The 16,529-nt window shown below is 47.3% G+C and overlaps 1 protein-coding gene across 2 annotated transcripts in view; it reads right to left on the bottom strand.

Moving 5' to 3' along the window:
• LOC149354220 (uncharacterized) overlaps positions 1–16,529 on the bottom strand; it is a 141,247-nt gene that overhangs the window by 64,147 nt on the left and 60,571 nt on the right. The gene's annotated exons all lie outside the window — the stretch shown is intronic.

Raw genomic sequence — 16,529 nt, 5'->3', positions numbered from 1 at the left:
TATTACCGACGCTAATAGCACCATTATAACTCACTGTATGCAATCAACAGGCAAAACAGTTAACTAAGATTATGTTTCTGGGCCACTTTAAGGACATATTGACCAGTCTACGAAGTGTATTTTAGAAAAAAAAATATGTAGATAAAAATCGGCGAGTACCTTTTATCTGCAACAATAGAAAGCAAGAGTGCGATGGACTTCTGCCATGTGGGCGGGCACACTTCCAGAAGAGAAATTGCGTCGTTTATTTGGAAATAGCTGCCTTCGTCACGGACACCAATTTGTGGTGCCTGTGGCCCGCGACTGGTTAGGACATTCACTGCAACTCGTGCTGCCAGTAGGTGTCCCAGCTAAAATTAGCCGAAGACTAAACATATACCAAGAAAACTTAGACCATATTGTTGATCATTGTATGAGTTACTCAGTCCTGTTGTATTTTTCAAGTGAATAATGAAATAAATTGAAAAATCAAGCTTTTAGTTATGGCGCATCTGGCAATAATTCTGGCGCCGAATTTTATAGCGTGCCAGAAAACGTCTAATCCGTCGGTTTTTAATTTCATGTGTGTTATAGATTAGTTTATCCTGCGTTGAAAAGACGTGCCTCATAGCCCGTGTCGCTTTGGCAAGTTATAATCCCCAAACCAATCCACGTATAACACTTCTCCCCTGCCGGTCATTTTGGCGTGTCTGTCCGGGCACGTCGCCGGCGGAGCACATTGAGCCAGCAGCCTGTCGACTGGTACGCGCGTGCTGCTCGCGCAGCTGGCACTCTCTCTTTCATTGTGAGCACGTGCCGTCCTGCTCGCGGGCGCACAAAAGTGGTGTTGCCGCTCGCTGTGAATTTCGCCACGTTCTAAGAAACTTGTTGTGTCTGGGGCTGTCACAATAGTTCTCTGAACGTCAACGGCCAAGGACTGCCCGTGTAATTCTAAAGATTTCCTGGTGATGTCCTACATTCTTGGGAAAAAAAAAATAATATTGGAAAATTGTAACGTACAGTAACGGAAATATTGAAGGTAATGGTCCACCCTTTCTATATGCAGCAAAATCTTAAATATTTTTCATCGCTCGTATCAAGCAGTTGACGATAGGAAAAACGTTAATACGAAAAAAAATGCAAGCCTATCGATGGGAGATTGCTACAGTGAAATCTTCCAGTATATGAAAAAAAATGCGGTCATACATTTTTTACTATACAAAAATGTTTTTGTCCGGAATTGTTGGGTATTAAATGGATGAGAACGAGAAACGGCAGGCCTCGATAATTGCTATGGGCAGGGTGAAGTAAGCTTTTTCCTGTTACTAAACGCGTTGGGTATGTTGCACGCGTAATATTATTTCTGAGCAGTTTTTGCTGTAATTCACTAAGCATGCAGTGCTTAGTAAAGCTCGCGCTAACGAAACTCATTTTTTTTGCCGTTTTTTATTTTGGAGACTGACTACAGCTAGCGGCATTATGCAGACGTGTGTGAGGCAAGGTCAGTGATCGCCTCAATGTTCCGACTTGTGACGCCGGGCTCAATTTTCGAAGTGGCTTTACATGTAAAAAATTTCAAAACATAAAAATAATCAAAATGTGTGCTTGCACATGAATGAGCGTTTGCATATGAGCGATGACTCTGCAAATAAATTGTTTTGGGGATGCGCGTGCGCTGTAATCGGAATTAAAATAAATATACCAACCGCTTATCTCCGTTGTAGCGATTGACAAACTAGAGCATTTTTTCTCTTAGCCGTATATAGCAAGCAGCTGGTAGGCGCATTTCGTGCGTGTTTTCGTTTTTCTCCTCAGCCTCGCGTGTCGCCTTGAATCCACTTTATTTTAAGTTAAAATAAAAATTATTTCCATTATTATTCATCGAAACACGTAACAAAATTCTTATTATTTGGCCAGCAAACCTGCATACACCGAAGTGCTTAGTCACCCAACGAAATTAAGCATCTTGCGAAGATGGCCGCGCCAAAAAAAAATGGTATTTACCTCGAATTCCACGTCTTAAATGATCTCGTCATTTACTTGCGATACACATTTCGCCGTTACGGTACCGGTTTTTTCGTCAACAATCTGCTTCACGTAGTGGGCCTGATCCACTAGCAGTTCTTTTTTCAAGTTCGCAGCGAAAAAAAAAATCAGTGTCCACTATTTCTTTTAACCTACATCTCAGAGCGTACTGCCGCGACCGAAAGAAATGCGAACAGCGCAGTGCCTAGGCGCTCCGCTGTTGGAATTTATTTTCGTCACGCTTATACTTGGCTTGCAACACAAATACGCTAGAGACATCCGTGATACAATAGTGCACCACTCTAGCGTCTTTTTGTTACTACCGAGATAAAAACGCATTGAAGATCAATTCCGACTGCGCAGCGCGTGGGCGCCGTGCTGTTCGCATTTTTTTCTAGCGCCCCTGTACATTTTGCTAATCCTCTGAAGCTCGTCAGCGTTCAAGCACGAGGGAAAAAGCTCGGGACTGCACAAAGAGATTTGCAGGCTGGCCAACACGTGCAAAGTACGTGCAGAACTGGCTTTTTTTCAGGGGAAAGCGCGCTGCTCGCGCAGCTACTCAATGGGAGGGGTGACCAGTTTGCCCGGACAAAAATACGGAGTCGGCCGGAGAGGGCGCTTTTCACTGGAGTCCGCAGCGCCCCCCTGCGAAGCTGCAGTCCCCTATACCGGGAACCTGCGCGCCCAGTGTTTTTTCGGCACTGAGCGAGGTCAGACGTGCGACTTTTCATTTAGTCCACATCGTTGTTTTCCGTCCCGTTACACTCTCGGCACCATCGAACGCGGCGACGTTCACGATTTTTTTGCGTGTGAGAGCGCTGCTGCCTCTTCATGGCATTGGGCCGTGCACGACGCCTCCACTCCAGGGAGGCCAGACGCCTCCCGCCCAACTTCTGTACTGCCGTTTCTCACAACAACAACAGCAATGCATTAACGGAACTTCCAAACGCGTCTGTGAAGCACGCAGTATCGGCAGAAAACATAAATGCAATCGCATATTTAGTCTACTGCAAGGGTTTAACTTTCCAATCAAAGGCGAGAAGGGGTGGATGATCAAGTTGATCAAAATCTCAGTACGAGAAAGTCAGTTAGTCATCAATAAAATTTTAGGCAGCGCGTTGAAACAGGGACAACGAAGAAACACAAATTACAGCAATATCACCGTAGCTGTCCTGATGAACTGCGTTCAATCATCCTCGTTTTTGCCTATGGTTTTGAATTTGCAGCATAATTAAGGTTATCACTGAAAAACCTGTGTCCAAGACTGTGACAGTTTTCAGTGCGCTATGTCCCAATTATTTCTGCTAGTGTGCCACTGGTTAGCATAGACGTTGATTGACGACAGCCAGATGCGACGGGGCCACTGACTGCGAACAACTTGAAACGCTGGCGTCCACGAGAACCATGATTAGAATAAAGCCGGAAATTTTCACAGTATATCCGTTTTCTCCTTTGATTAGAGCAGCTGGGTTACATGTCGCGCACCTGCCGCTCAACACTGTCAGCACCCGAATGTTTTGCATGTCAGACCCGCCACACATGCGTCCAGCGATTTCTATCGCCCCTGCGGTGCCTGCGCACAGGAGGCTTGTTCGCTGACTGGTGATATCGGGCACATCTTAGAGCCACAGCACAAAGCAGGGCCTGTATTGAGAGCTGCTTCGCCTATAAGAAACATACTCGCGCGAACATTTCAACGCAGCCAGCCTCAGGCAGCACAACACAGCTTAGCATATGGCTAGCTCAGCCGCCGGACCATTTCCGCCGCGGGATCATTCTTTCGGTGATTCTCGAGTGTTCACAGTTAAGCCGCACGTGTGGGCAGGCATGCAGCATAAAAGAGTAGAAAGTTGGGCTAGTTGGTTCATATGCATACTGAAAAAAATTGCTCAGAAACACGAGGACACAAGGACCAGCGCTAACTCACAACTGAAGTTTTATTCCAAAAACGTGCCCAAATAGATAGGAAAAACGAAATAAGACCAGAGCAATGCTATCATAATGAATATCACGTCTCGCCCCTAGTATACCCGAGTAAGTTGGCCAGAAACCGAGACTCCCAATTAGAGAATCGGACGGAAGTCTGACTGACGCATTTATCTCCACTGATACGCACATGAAAAGCTTCCATGAGCTCAATCGCGAGTTGATCCCTGTGCCTGAATAGAATTGCTGTTTTGTCGAAGAGCAGTTTACATTGGATCTCCTTATTGTTCGTACCACACGTGCGGCAATGTTTTGGGAGGTTATCAAGGGAAGCTCACCGAATAATCTTCGGTGTTCTCCCAATATTTCATTTACTCATCGCCTGGCTTAGGGAGTTTCGGTTTTTGGCCAACTCACTCGGGGGTGGCTCGTGATGTTCATGATGATAGTCTTGCTCTGGTCTTGTTTTGTTTTTCCTGTTTATATGTGCATGTTTTTGGAATAAAACTTCAGTTATCCATTAGCGCTCATCCGTGTGTTGTGTTTTTTCTCTGCTTAGTTGTCGTGTTTCTGAGCAATTTTTTCAGTATGCAGCTGAAAAGTGGTTTCCCTTCATGCCCCTTTACTTCCCCCGGCCCCAGGACACTTGCAAACTGTTTAGCGCTCTTTACAATATAGCTCATATTTTTCAAATCAAAACCCTCTTTCACAGATGGCATTTCCGTAGTCATGTTTCAAAAGTAAGGGAGAGACGCCTCTTCATCTGTATGAGAGCGAAGGCGCTGAAAGGACACGGCAGAGTAGTCCACAAAGCCTTCCAGTGAATCCAAAATTTCCATTGACTTAAGGGTGTCATTGCCCCATCCCCTCAGGAGCACTGGTCACTGGCTTATGCCCAAAAAATAGAGACCACTGCGGCGACCCGCATTCAGAGAATGCGAAAGCATTGACGTCTCCACGGCTCTCCTTGCCTCTCTTTATCATTTTCTATTTTGTTAATTTAATGTAACTACTTAATTACCGTAATTATCTTATCATTAAATTAAACATCGACTTATTTACTCTGATTATACCTTTTTTACCTCGATAAACCATTTTGGTTTTCAAATTTGGCGCCGCGGTTGCTTACCCTTCCATTTGATATATCCCCGTCCAGCCTATTCAACCATCCAATTGTTTTAGCTGATAATTCATTAATCTATGGCAATAAAAATTTTTGACCGAATAATTATCACTCATCAAACGCATTTGAATTCATTTCAAACTTTATTTCGCTCCTTCGCCTATTTTTTCACTGTTTTGCCATCCACGGCTGTTTTCCCGTCCGCTCACAATATCGACATCCGCACTATTTCGGCGTTTTTCGTCAATTTTGGCTCTAATTAATTAACTAATCATCCTATCAACATAGTTTTTTTTTTTTTGCGCAGCATCCTCAGACCGTCGTCTTTTGATTACAACCATTCGTTTGATGCATTGCTACCTCTTCTGAGAATGTCACAACTGCTGCGGAAACGTTTGGTGACAGGACCTAGCCTAGAAATGCTTTCCCATTAATAAATGTTCGCTAATAAAGAAACGCGAGGAGTAGGTCTGGTGCAAGCGAATGCACCATTGTACCCTTTCCACAACTACACTCGATCTCGAAAGCTGGTGGTAACTAGTGTGGCGTCACGTTCATGCAGATTAAAGGGGTACCTAACTCTGTCCTTTTCTAGAAAGAATACAGTGGAGGGTGATTATCTACCCTCGCGTTAACCCGTTCTGTTGGCAGAGCAGGAACTAAAAACGTGGTCTTTAAAACATGGATTTCTGGTTTCGAAAATTTTCCGCAAGTAAGCTTCCTTGTAATAGAAAACCTTAAAAATCGCAGGAAATCTGACTTACATGGAAGTTGTTTTCCCAACGAGAATCCTAGTTCACATACCACGTTTTCACCTCCTGCGCTGCTGAGCCTGACTGAAAAGGGTTAATGCGAAGGAAGAAGAGTCAGGCGCCCTCCACTGTATCCTTCTTCGAGAAGGTGAGAGCGCTGCCCCTTAATCTGCGTGAACCTGAAGCCCCGAAGGTGCCCACCAGCTTTCGAGATAGAGAGTAAAAAAAAGTGTTGGAAAGGTTACAATGCTGCATTTCGTCGAAGAGTACCTGTCTCGACCAGCTCCTGGCGTTGGCACCCCCGCTCTATTGTGTCCTTTCAGCAACTTCCCTCTCATACAAGTGAAAGGGCATCTCGCCCTCTCCTTTTCGAACAAGAATGTGAATTGCAGTCTGTGAAAGAGAGTTTTCGGTTAGAAAATATTTTCCTGTAAGTAAGCGTTTCTGCAAACTTGAAAATTGCCGGTTCCGCATGACTCAAGGACCAACTTCTTCGCTGGTCTGACTCGGTCTCTGACTCGGCGGCGGAACCGGTTTCCAGAAGTTCAGAGAGGAGGCGCTTCGCCGCTTCCACCGCGCTAGCGCAAGGTGCCCACTGCTGTCCAGGGAACAATATGGCGGCGCCCAGGGAACCCTTTTTGAAAAGGTCTTATAGACCTTTCCAATAAGGGCTGCACTTTTTTGCCGCTGGCGTGTGCTTGTGGTGGTGGTAATAGTTTATTTTAAATAAAAAGAAAAAAGTGAAGGAGTAGCAGTTGCTAACGCCATGCCAATAACTTCGGTTTCATAGATACTGCAGTGCATGTAACAATACTGTAGAAACATCACAAAATCTTCGCTTGATGCCGTCTATTCGTGCGTAGGCATGCCTAGGCGGAAAGAACATTCGCTATCATAGCCCTAAATATATAACTGCACAGGCTCGGGCCGGCCCGAAAGCCCGTGCCCAGCCCGGCCCGCGGGTCGGGCCGGGCCGGGACATGAGCTGTTTTGCCTGGCCTGGGCCCGGGCCTGAAGTTGAGGGCCCGGGTTTGGCTTGGGCTTAAAGCTGCGGACCCGAGCCGGGCTCGGGTACGTACACAAACGGCTGGTGTCCGACTTTTCATCCACTATTGCAGAGTGAAGTGCACAACTGCGGCATTGGAGCAGCGACACGTATGAGCTATGGGCTATAGGACGCGCTGAGAAAAAAACTAAGCTTTATTCATTGACTTATTTATATCCTTATTTGCACGCCGCGGTGGCTTAGTGGTCAAGGCGCTTGATTACTGAGCCGGGGAACCAGGGTTTGCTCCTAGCCTCGGTGGCCGCATTTCTATTGAGGCGGCAAGAATGACAGACATGTACTTTGTAGTATCATTGCTCGTTGAAGAAACCCACGTTGTTGAAATTATCCGGAGCCCTCTGCTTCGGTATCTCTCACAGTCTGACTCCCCTTGGGCCCTTAAGCCCCAAAAAACATAGCTTTTATTTAATAGCTATATTTTTCTCACGTGAGCAAATCTACAAACTAAAGCGCGTTTGGTTTTCTTTTTGATCTGCTGACCGGAACGTCTCGTAAATGAAATAGCCACAAAAGCTCGCGAGAGTTTGTAAATCTCGTCTCATAACCACATCTATCCCTCCTCGCTTCTTCAGCCTGGTTGTCATGACAAGTGTTTTGCCCTGTAAGTAATCACGTGGCTCGCGCGTTATCTTCTGCTCCACCAGTAAGAGTAAGATTCAACCGCTCTTAATTGGCCATTGATCGTGAGTCATCCCAAAACATACCTATACACTATTAGAAATGCATTAGGGAAGAACATATTAGTTTAGGACGCTTATCATCTTCAAACACACACCGTGAAATACTCAAGCCTTTTAGCTTTTCGTTTCTGCTGAAAGGCGACCAGTTTGGCTGAGTTCAACCTGTGAGATGGCGTTCACTAAAAAAATGTCATCTCTCTGCTCACTGGGCAGCTTTAATATTTATACTTCGCGGGCGGCAAAATATAACTGACTAAAATCATGGGGGAATGCAAAGTAGTCTATTACGCGTGTATGCAGCCCTTTTTATTTGCCTCTCGGAACTTCCCAGTTTATCTTTGCGCACATACACGAGGTCATTGTCCAAAAGACGGGCCTTGCGAGTGCTACTTTTAATCACTTCCTTCTGGGGAAAAAACAAAACAAAAAAAAACAACTTACTTCGACCCAAACTGCGATTTCAGAATCTTTGTCGGCCAGTTCCTTATCTGTGTAGTAGCAGTCTATTTGCTCAGAGTGAGCAGTAAACCTCAAGCGTTACTGTGAAACTGGCTGGGCTTCACTCCGGGATTCACGGGCCGGGCCGGGCTCGCTAGAGCGATAATTTAGCGGGCCTGGGCCGGGCCCGGGCTTGAAGCCGCAGGCCTGAGCCGAGATCGGGCTTCAGGTCTCGGGCCCGGGCCGGGCTCGGGCCTCAGATTGAGGCCCGTGCAGTGCTCTAGGCCGAACAGTTACGCGCTTCGTTTGAGGCGATATCCTTATTGGAGAGCGCCAAAGTTGGCATCCATACAAAATTCTCTCCCTCCTAAAACTGCCTCTATTGTTTTAGAATTAGACTTCTTTTGTTGTTATTCAATAATTTGAGCATATTGCATAGTGACTTAGAAGGACAGCCGCCGCGGTGGCTCAGTGGCTATGGTGCTCGGCTGCTGACCCAAAAGACGCGGGTTCGATCCCGGCCGCGGCGGCTAGAATTTCTTTGGAGGAGAAATTCTAGAGGCCCGTGTACTGTGCGATGTCAGTGCACGTTAAAGAACCCCAGGTGGTCGAAATTTCCGGAGCCCTTCACTACGGGGTCTCTCATAGCCTTAGTCGCTTTGGGACGTTAAACCCCCCAAAACCAAAACCAAACTTAAAAGGACATCGTTTTAGGCCAGTTGGTAGTCGCAACTATACTAATAAGTCATGATATCTCTATCTCTGATAAGCGCGGCAACGACAGGCAAGATTAACATGTGTGCAGGCGCCGTAGTATAAAATTTCACAACGCAGGACAAGGGAAGGTACTCTATCAAATAAAGCGCAATGCCGGCCAAAAGAGGAAAAAAAGAAACAGCACGATACATGCTTCTATTGAAATGAAATTTAAGCGCACACGAAAAACGCACACAAGAGGAGGATACACACAGGACAGGCGCTAGGACATGCCTAGGACAAATTCGACGATACGAGACAGAAACAGGTAACACATTTTATATTCAACAATGCTCTTGGAAGCCCATTCCAGAGTGTGGTAAAGCCTGAACTTTCAACCCACGGATACATCAATGGAGGTGAAGAGGTACAATGTGCAAGTTTTGGTTTATTGTGGAGTAAATGCGAAAAAAAATTATAATTTTGCTGCTCATCGACGGCTTAGACATATATTGTTTCCCAGCCATGGTTTACTTTAATTACTGTAATACTGCTGAAGCAGTTCGCCAGAAACAAACCTGTCGATGGGAACTTAGATGCGTTCAAGTTTTTCTGTAAGATAAAAGTATTGATGGCACCATGCTGTGCAAGGTTCTTTTGCGCTTTTTGGGGCTTTATGAAAATCACTTTTAATGAGACCAAGCATTGGCGATGATTATATGACTTCATGTCAGAGATTCACTGTGTCTATTCCATGCAAAGTTTTCAGAAAAATAGTCTGAAATATTTGTGATGCTGTACACTTTCAAGATGTGGTCCGTCTATTATATGCCGATCTCACCGGCAGATGTATGAGGCTGAATGACACGCGTTGATATTTAACACTATTCAAAGACGTGCCCTCCTTGGTGCACCACCAACCAAGAATTGTATTGAAATTGTCGCGTAGCTAGGCTGTTGACAGGTGTCGAATTGCTCACTTGTCTTCGGCTTTACTTCGGTAATCCTTTATATGTGTCGAATTGCTTAGTTGTATTTGGGCCTCACTAAGGTAGTCCTTTTTTTTATCAATGACTACGAATTAGTCGCGCCACGGTGGCTCAGTGGTTACGGCGCTCGGCTGCTGACACGAAAGACGCGGGTTCGATCCCGGCCGCGGTAGTCCAATTTCGATGGAGGCGAAATTCTAGAGGTCCGCGTACTGTGCGATGTCAGTGCACGTTAAAGAACTCCAGGTGGTCGAAATTTCCGGAGCCCTTCACTACCGCGTCCCTCATAGCCTGAGTCGCTTTGGGACGTTAAACCCCCACAAACCAGACCATAACTACGAAGCTCCGCCTTTGTTCGCTAACTTTACGTAAGTGTCCAGTCAGTCCATAGGCGTCTGCAGTGCTTTTCGTTCATGCATCGTCACGTTCGGGCAGTAAGAGCAGAATTTCTAAAACTACGAATGGATGCCTTTTTGAACAAGTTTTTTAGTAGCGCTCACGAGATGGCGCCAAATTAGTGGTTGATTGGAGTTATACGTTCAATCAGGATTTCGGTCTCGGCTAGTTGGTTCATTGTTTTTCGTCGACAGATTAACACAGCGCTACGAAACACGGACACAAGACACGCAAGACAGGACGGGCGGTGACTACCCATTATTCATTGCATCGAAAGAACAAGCTCGTTTTATACTATTTACATTGGACCACGTGATACCGTCAGCCACAGATCGGCGAGTGGAACGCCTCCAAAAACGCTTTGAAATCGCTGCAACGCGAAAAAGCACTTATGATTATGAAGCGTGCTAACAAAACTGGCCAAACATAAAAAAAAAACAACCACAGAAGGCAAGGCGCGAACAGAAATCAGTGAGAATCCCACATTATAAAGAAAAAGAAAATGTGGCAATCTATGGAAGAAAAAAAAATTGATGGGAGCACAAATGCCTTCTTTAGGAGTGTAGGTGAGGCTGGACAAATCTGAGGCCCTTTGACAGGGCCATGTATTCGTTCTCACGCGGCTCCTTAGAGAACATAATTACAACATGGTTACGTGTGGCAGGTTAGAATACTTTTGCTATTTGCGATTGCAGCCTGAAGGAGGTGAGGTAGTTTCTAACTCAACAGTAGAATTAGACAAAGCGTTTCTCTCAGAAGCAACTTTTCCTCCTCAAGGACCGAAAATAGGCGTTTTCTGGTTTGTACAAACAACAGTATTTAGGGATTTCAGAATCCCTCAGATGAACGTGGTTTCATCATTTGTGTTCTTTTTGTAGCAGAATGAAAGGCTAAACTTCTCATGCTTGGCGGAAATTAAAAAAAAAGTTGGTCGGATGCCTTCTCAAGTGCTTTTTTGCTGATCTGCGTTCTGCGAGGTTAGAAATCAAAGGATTAATTTTAAAGATAATCCTAAGCCTAAGTATTAAAATAGAGATAACCACTGAAGATTTCTTTACATTTTTACTCATTTTTTCCCACCTCGATTTCTTTAATTTTGTTTGTTTACGAATTCATTTTCCATTTGTTGTTCCCTATCTTCGTCATCTTGGCTTCTCAATTTTCCAGCGCGCCCTCCACTACGGCGTCTCCATAGCCTTAGTCGCTTTGGGACGTTAAACCCCATAAACTAAACCAAACATAAGAAATGTTCATTTGTCTCTGTGACAATATGCTGCTGTGAAAGAGATCTTGGGATTGACGGCAGTTACTTGGGATTGAGGCTCTAGTTACTGGAAACAAGTTACTGGTACCGATAGCAGCCGGCGAATCCACTCTCACGAGACTACTACCCATTGCTCTTACTAGATGAAACGCGGCCCTGGGGAAATTGTGACCACGCCCGCGTGTCGCTGTAGCGAAGCGTTCAGATTTCTCGAGAACTATAACTGCCGCTCCTCAGAGTGATAAGATGAATCCAATTAGAAACCGCCAGATAATTCCAAAATATACTCTAAACATAGCTGAATGTTGAAATGCTTCGCCTCTGCATCGTACCTTTTGTGTTTCAGCTCTTTCGGGTGGGTTACCTAATCCGTACATAAGTGTTGGATGCGCGATCAATGGCTATCTCGCCATGAGCACTACCATGCACCCATGTGCATGGTACTTTATTCGACCCTACTGTACTCGACCCGGCTAGCAGTGCGGGTGCGACATGATGGGAAACAGGGGGTTTCAACGCCCACGCAAGAGCAGTATTTTACGTTCATCTAGTAAGGGTGACCCCGGCGACACGGGCTAAGCATTTGACATCATTTATTTCCATGAAAGAAATAACAAATGTTCTCAATAAAACATCATGAACTTATTTTTCTGCTCTCTGGGATGTGCCCCAACCAAGAAAAAAAATACGCCAGACCAACTAACTAGATCCTAGCGTAGTAGTTTTAGTAATTTATTTAAAGAAACAAAAGGAACGAAAAGATGTTGCCAGCAGCGGCAATAGCTACTAAGCACTTGAGCTGCGACCGGTGGAATCAAAGGGACAGGGAGAGGATATGAAGGAGAAGTACAGAAAGGAGCGATAGAAAGGACAGTAGGGAGCAATATGAAAGAAGCCAACAGCCACAGAAACCAAGGGGCACAGGGGATTTTTTAAATTATTTATTTATTTTGTGGTGTTGATCAATTTAGAATATTACTTAATATGTTATCGCTTAAAGCTAATTGATTAGAAAAGCAGAAGAAAAAACAACCACTGCCGCCGGTGGGATCCGCTGATGAACACTCTCAAAGTTAGGCTACTTGTAAACATAAATACCCCCGAAAGCAGAAGATTTGACAGCCGTCACCGTAGCTCAGAGGTAGAGCACCGGACGCGTAATTCGGAGGTCGTGGGTTTGGATCCCACCGGCGGCAGTGGTTGTTTTTTCTTCTGCTTTTCTAATCAATTAGCTTTAAGCGATAACATATTAAGTAATATTCTAAATTGATCAACACCACAAAATAAATAAATAATTTAAAAAATCCCCTGTGCCCCTTGGTTTCTGTGGCTGTTGGCTTCTTTCATATTTATAACGAGCCCCTCATTCCCCTTCCCTAGTAGGGAGCAATGTACATTATCTGCATAACATAAAAAAACGAAGCGTTGTTCTTTGCAAGTAAATATTGCGCGGAAAACAAAATTAGGCATACAATACTGTGGGGTTTAAAACTGGGGGGGATAAATACGTATTCCCCGCTTAAGCGCGGCTGACACAGTTCAAAACCGCGCTGACCCCACCCCGTGGTCGCGTACGCTACTGAGCGCACGCCGACCACGGCGGGCCGTGCTCTACGGGAACAAAGGAACGACACACTGGCTGACACAAACAAGGCATTTATTGCTATAGCAACAATAACGCCAGCTAGCAACAAAATACACTGAGGAATCTAGGATGTCCGACTCACCAGCACGGCTACGAGCGAACGTCCGCCCACGGTAGGGCAAAGGGAACTCCGAGTTCGAGCGGGACGGTCTCGGCGGGAGTAAGTTCCGACCGAGGCGCCCGTCGACGAAGAGCGAAGCTGCGAGCGAAACGTCCGTTCGCTTCCCGTTGCCGAGGGAGAAAAGGCCCCGTAGCTCCCCGCGAGCGCGCAGCAAAACGCCATCCGTGGCGCTGGTGTCGCTGCGACGCGAGCGCCCTCCCCTGTTAGTGGAAAGTCACCGAACCGAGAGGAGTGCTTTGCGGAGGAGCTAACCACAGGGAACTAGCGCGTTGAGGGAAAGCGAACGCAGGGGACGAAAGCGTCCCCACATCCCCCCAACCTTAAATAGACCTACGCGCCTGCAAGTTACATGCTATGGAGGAGTCTCCTGGTCTTCATGCACTTGAGGCAGGTCGTGCAGCGGAGGTCACGCCGACAGGGTGCACGCAGTCTTCCGCGGTATTCCGAAGGCGGCGTGAAGGTCTCCGCTGGGACGACTCGCATGGCCCGCGGGCTAAGTGCCCGCAGGCCCGCGAAGAGGAGGGCCGGTTGACCACTGCAGGCCAAGATTCCGCAGTAGTCGCCAGGGCAACAGCAGCCAGACGTGGCTGCTGTCTGGTCTCGCCACGGCTGCCCCGGATGGATGCGGCGAACAGGATACAGGCCGCTCCGTCGCAGCAGGCGGCAGCGAGACGATGTGCACAGGACAGCAAGCCGCAGTGGCTCCGCTGGATCTGAAAGATTGCCAAAACACACTCCGCATGCCTTTAACGTAGGTCACGGGAGGGGAAACGGCGTACACAAAGGCCTGGTGGCTCAATGCTCAACTCGCTAGCAAAACGTGTCGGGCGGCTGTGCAACGCAAAGTTCGAGTGAACAAAGCCCTTTCTTGAGTTGAACGAGAATGCTCGGTTCATGCGAGGTTAAAAAAAACGGGTGGGCCAGCAAAGTGCGCCCCCTCTCAATACCACGGTCCGGTGGTCGTGTCACTTTTGACAAGGTGCAGGCAGCTATGAATAGCCTTAGGCCTCACTACCACTGTGAAGGTCGACGACCCCCAACAAAAAAAGGACCCGAAACGGGTTTCGTGCGCGCAGCCGCGAGGAGACATCAGCGTTGTGGGGTGGTCCTCCCCGCTCACTGCACAAAGCAGCTTGAGCGATCGGCGCCCACCGTATCGGACGGTGTCGGAACGCCCGGTGCCGAGCTGCAATACCAGCGAGCTCGTAACTGCACCCGTGGCCCCAGGCCACCCGGCTCCCAGAGCCGCGACTCTTAGAGTCGAAAAAGAGACAGCGAGAAAATATATACAGAAAACTCGGACCACCCACGCGGCTTCCGTACTCACTCGCTTCGGGCTCGGCAACTCCGCGGGTGCTAGGCCTCGCGCTCCCTCGATGCGGACCAAGTGGTTCTTGAAGTAACTCCAGGAAGAAAACTTCACAAAAAAAACATGCTGAGCATGTCGAAAAGTTCAAACATGCTGCAGCGCAATACACCTCGCACTCAAGAAAGCATGCCGCAGGTCCTAGCGATCAAAATTCACTCTAGGCCTAGCACTTGTCAAGTCCGGACAAAGAGCGTTCCTCGAACCGAACAGACTGTCGTCCAATGTTCCAAGAGCAGGCCCCACGTTGGGCGCCAGATGTGGGGTTTAAAACTGGGGGGGATAAATACGTATTCCCCGCTTAAGCGCGGCTGACACAGTTCAAAACCGCGCTGACCCCACCCCGTGGTCGCGTACGCTACTGAGCGCACGCCGACCACGGCGGGCCGTGCTCTACGGGAACAAAGGAACGACACACTGGCTGACACAAACAAGGCATTTATTGCTATAGCAACAATAACGCCAGCTAGCAACAAAATACACTGAGGAATCTAGGATGTCCGACTCACCAGCACGGCTACGAGCGAACGTCCGCCCACGGTAGGGCAAAGGGAACTCCGAGTTCGAGCGGGACGGTCTCGGCGGGAGTAAGTTCCGACCGAGGCGCCCGTCGACGAAGAGCGAAGCTGCGAGCGAAACGTCCGTTCGCTTCCCGTTGCCGAGGGAGAAAAGGCCCCGTAGCTCCCCGCGAGCGCGCAGCAAAACGCCATCCGTGGCGCTGGTGTCGCTGCGACGCGAGCGCCCTCCCCTGTTAGTGGAAAGTCACCGAACCGAGAGGAGTGCTTTGCGGAGGAGCTAACCACAGGGAACTAGCGCGTTGAGGGAAAGCGAACGCAGGGGACGAAAGCGTCCCCACAATACACATACACACAGTGTACTGTACATAGCTCTGCCCTGGGCCCTGCCCTTTCTCACTGATCACTCTCCTCTGTACATCACATTGGGTGCTAAACATATTTTGGCGATGCTCATTTGTTTTAATAAATCATTGCTCTTTCTACTACCACATGCTACATACTGCAGTACTATCACTCAAGTAAGGAGTGGCATGCCGACTATGCACCTAAGCCATTGTGCGCTCAGACCGATGAGGGCTTAACAGCTTGCAAAACAAAGAAAAAGTATTTCTTCAGCTTCTGCTACAAATTAGCTCCTACAACTCTTTCACTTCCTTTGGCTTTCACTCACTCCTTCATCGCCTCCCTCACGGCACGGTTCGGGAGGCCATATTGAGTGGCCAACTGCTGTGTCTTAAATTCCTCAGGACCGGACCTCTCTCATCCCATCCTGTCTTTGCTTGTTCATGTGCGCGTCAGCATAGCTGTGTTGGCATGAATGCCACAGAGTGCGTCTTGAGTCGAATTTTCTAGAGAAAGAGCAGGTTTTTTGAAGGAAAGACGTGACACTTCCTCTAGTCTTTTACTGGACGCGTTCGGCACTTTCCTTGAAAAAGTGGACTGGAATCCAGTCAGTCGACTTCTGTCGCATTCATGTATACGCGACTGTAGGCAGTGGCAATGCTGTGGATTCGAGTGGCTGGTGTACGCATTCAATTTGACAGTGGTTATTGTTAACTCAGTTGTAGAAAACCAATTCCTGCTTCCAGCAAACTGCTTCCTGCTAGTCCACTGCCTCCTCCCTACCCTCGGTCGTAAAAAAATGAGTAGGAAATGGACAGTTTGCAGAAATCTGTTCAAAAAATCTCGTTCCAACTTTTTGACATTTTTCAAGCGTCAAGTTTCCCCTTCAGAGTAAACCTCAGGAATGTTCCAACTTCCGACGAAAAGGTCGAGACGAAACGCTCACATTCTTTGAGGAAACGAAAAGAGTCAAGTTTCCCCTTCAGAGTAAACCTCAGGAATGTCACCAGTCAAGATGGCTCCGAGAGAGCCCTCACACTAAACTTTCTAAAAATTTCCTGCTGAACAATACCGTCACTGCAACTTCCTCTCTGCACCCCCCCCCCCCTCCCCGCCTCCAGCTATAACAAGGCACAACTTACTACACACGGCACTGCACTGTGACAAAGGACGGACTCTCTCCTTTCACCATCCGGAGCTTTC

The sequence above is a fragment of the Amblyomma mixtum genome, chromosome 3 (genome assembly GCF_055824585.1).
Source record: "Amblyomma mixtum isolate Tamu chromosome 3, ASM5582458v1, whole genome shotgun sequence".
NCBI classification, from domain to species: Eukaryota; Metazoa; Arthropoda; class Arachnida; order Ixodida; family Ixodidae; genus Amblyomma; species Amblyomma mixtum.
Note: the sequence above shows the minus strand (reverse complement) of the source record. Positions and strands in the feature narration are given on the sequence as shown.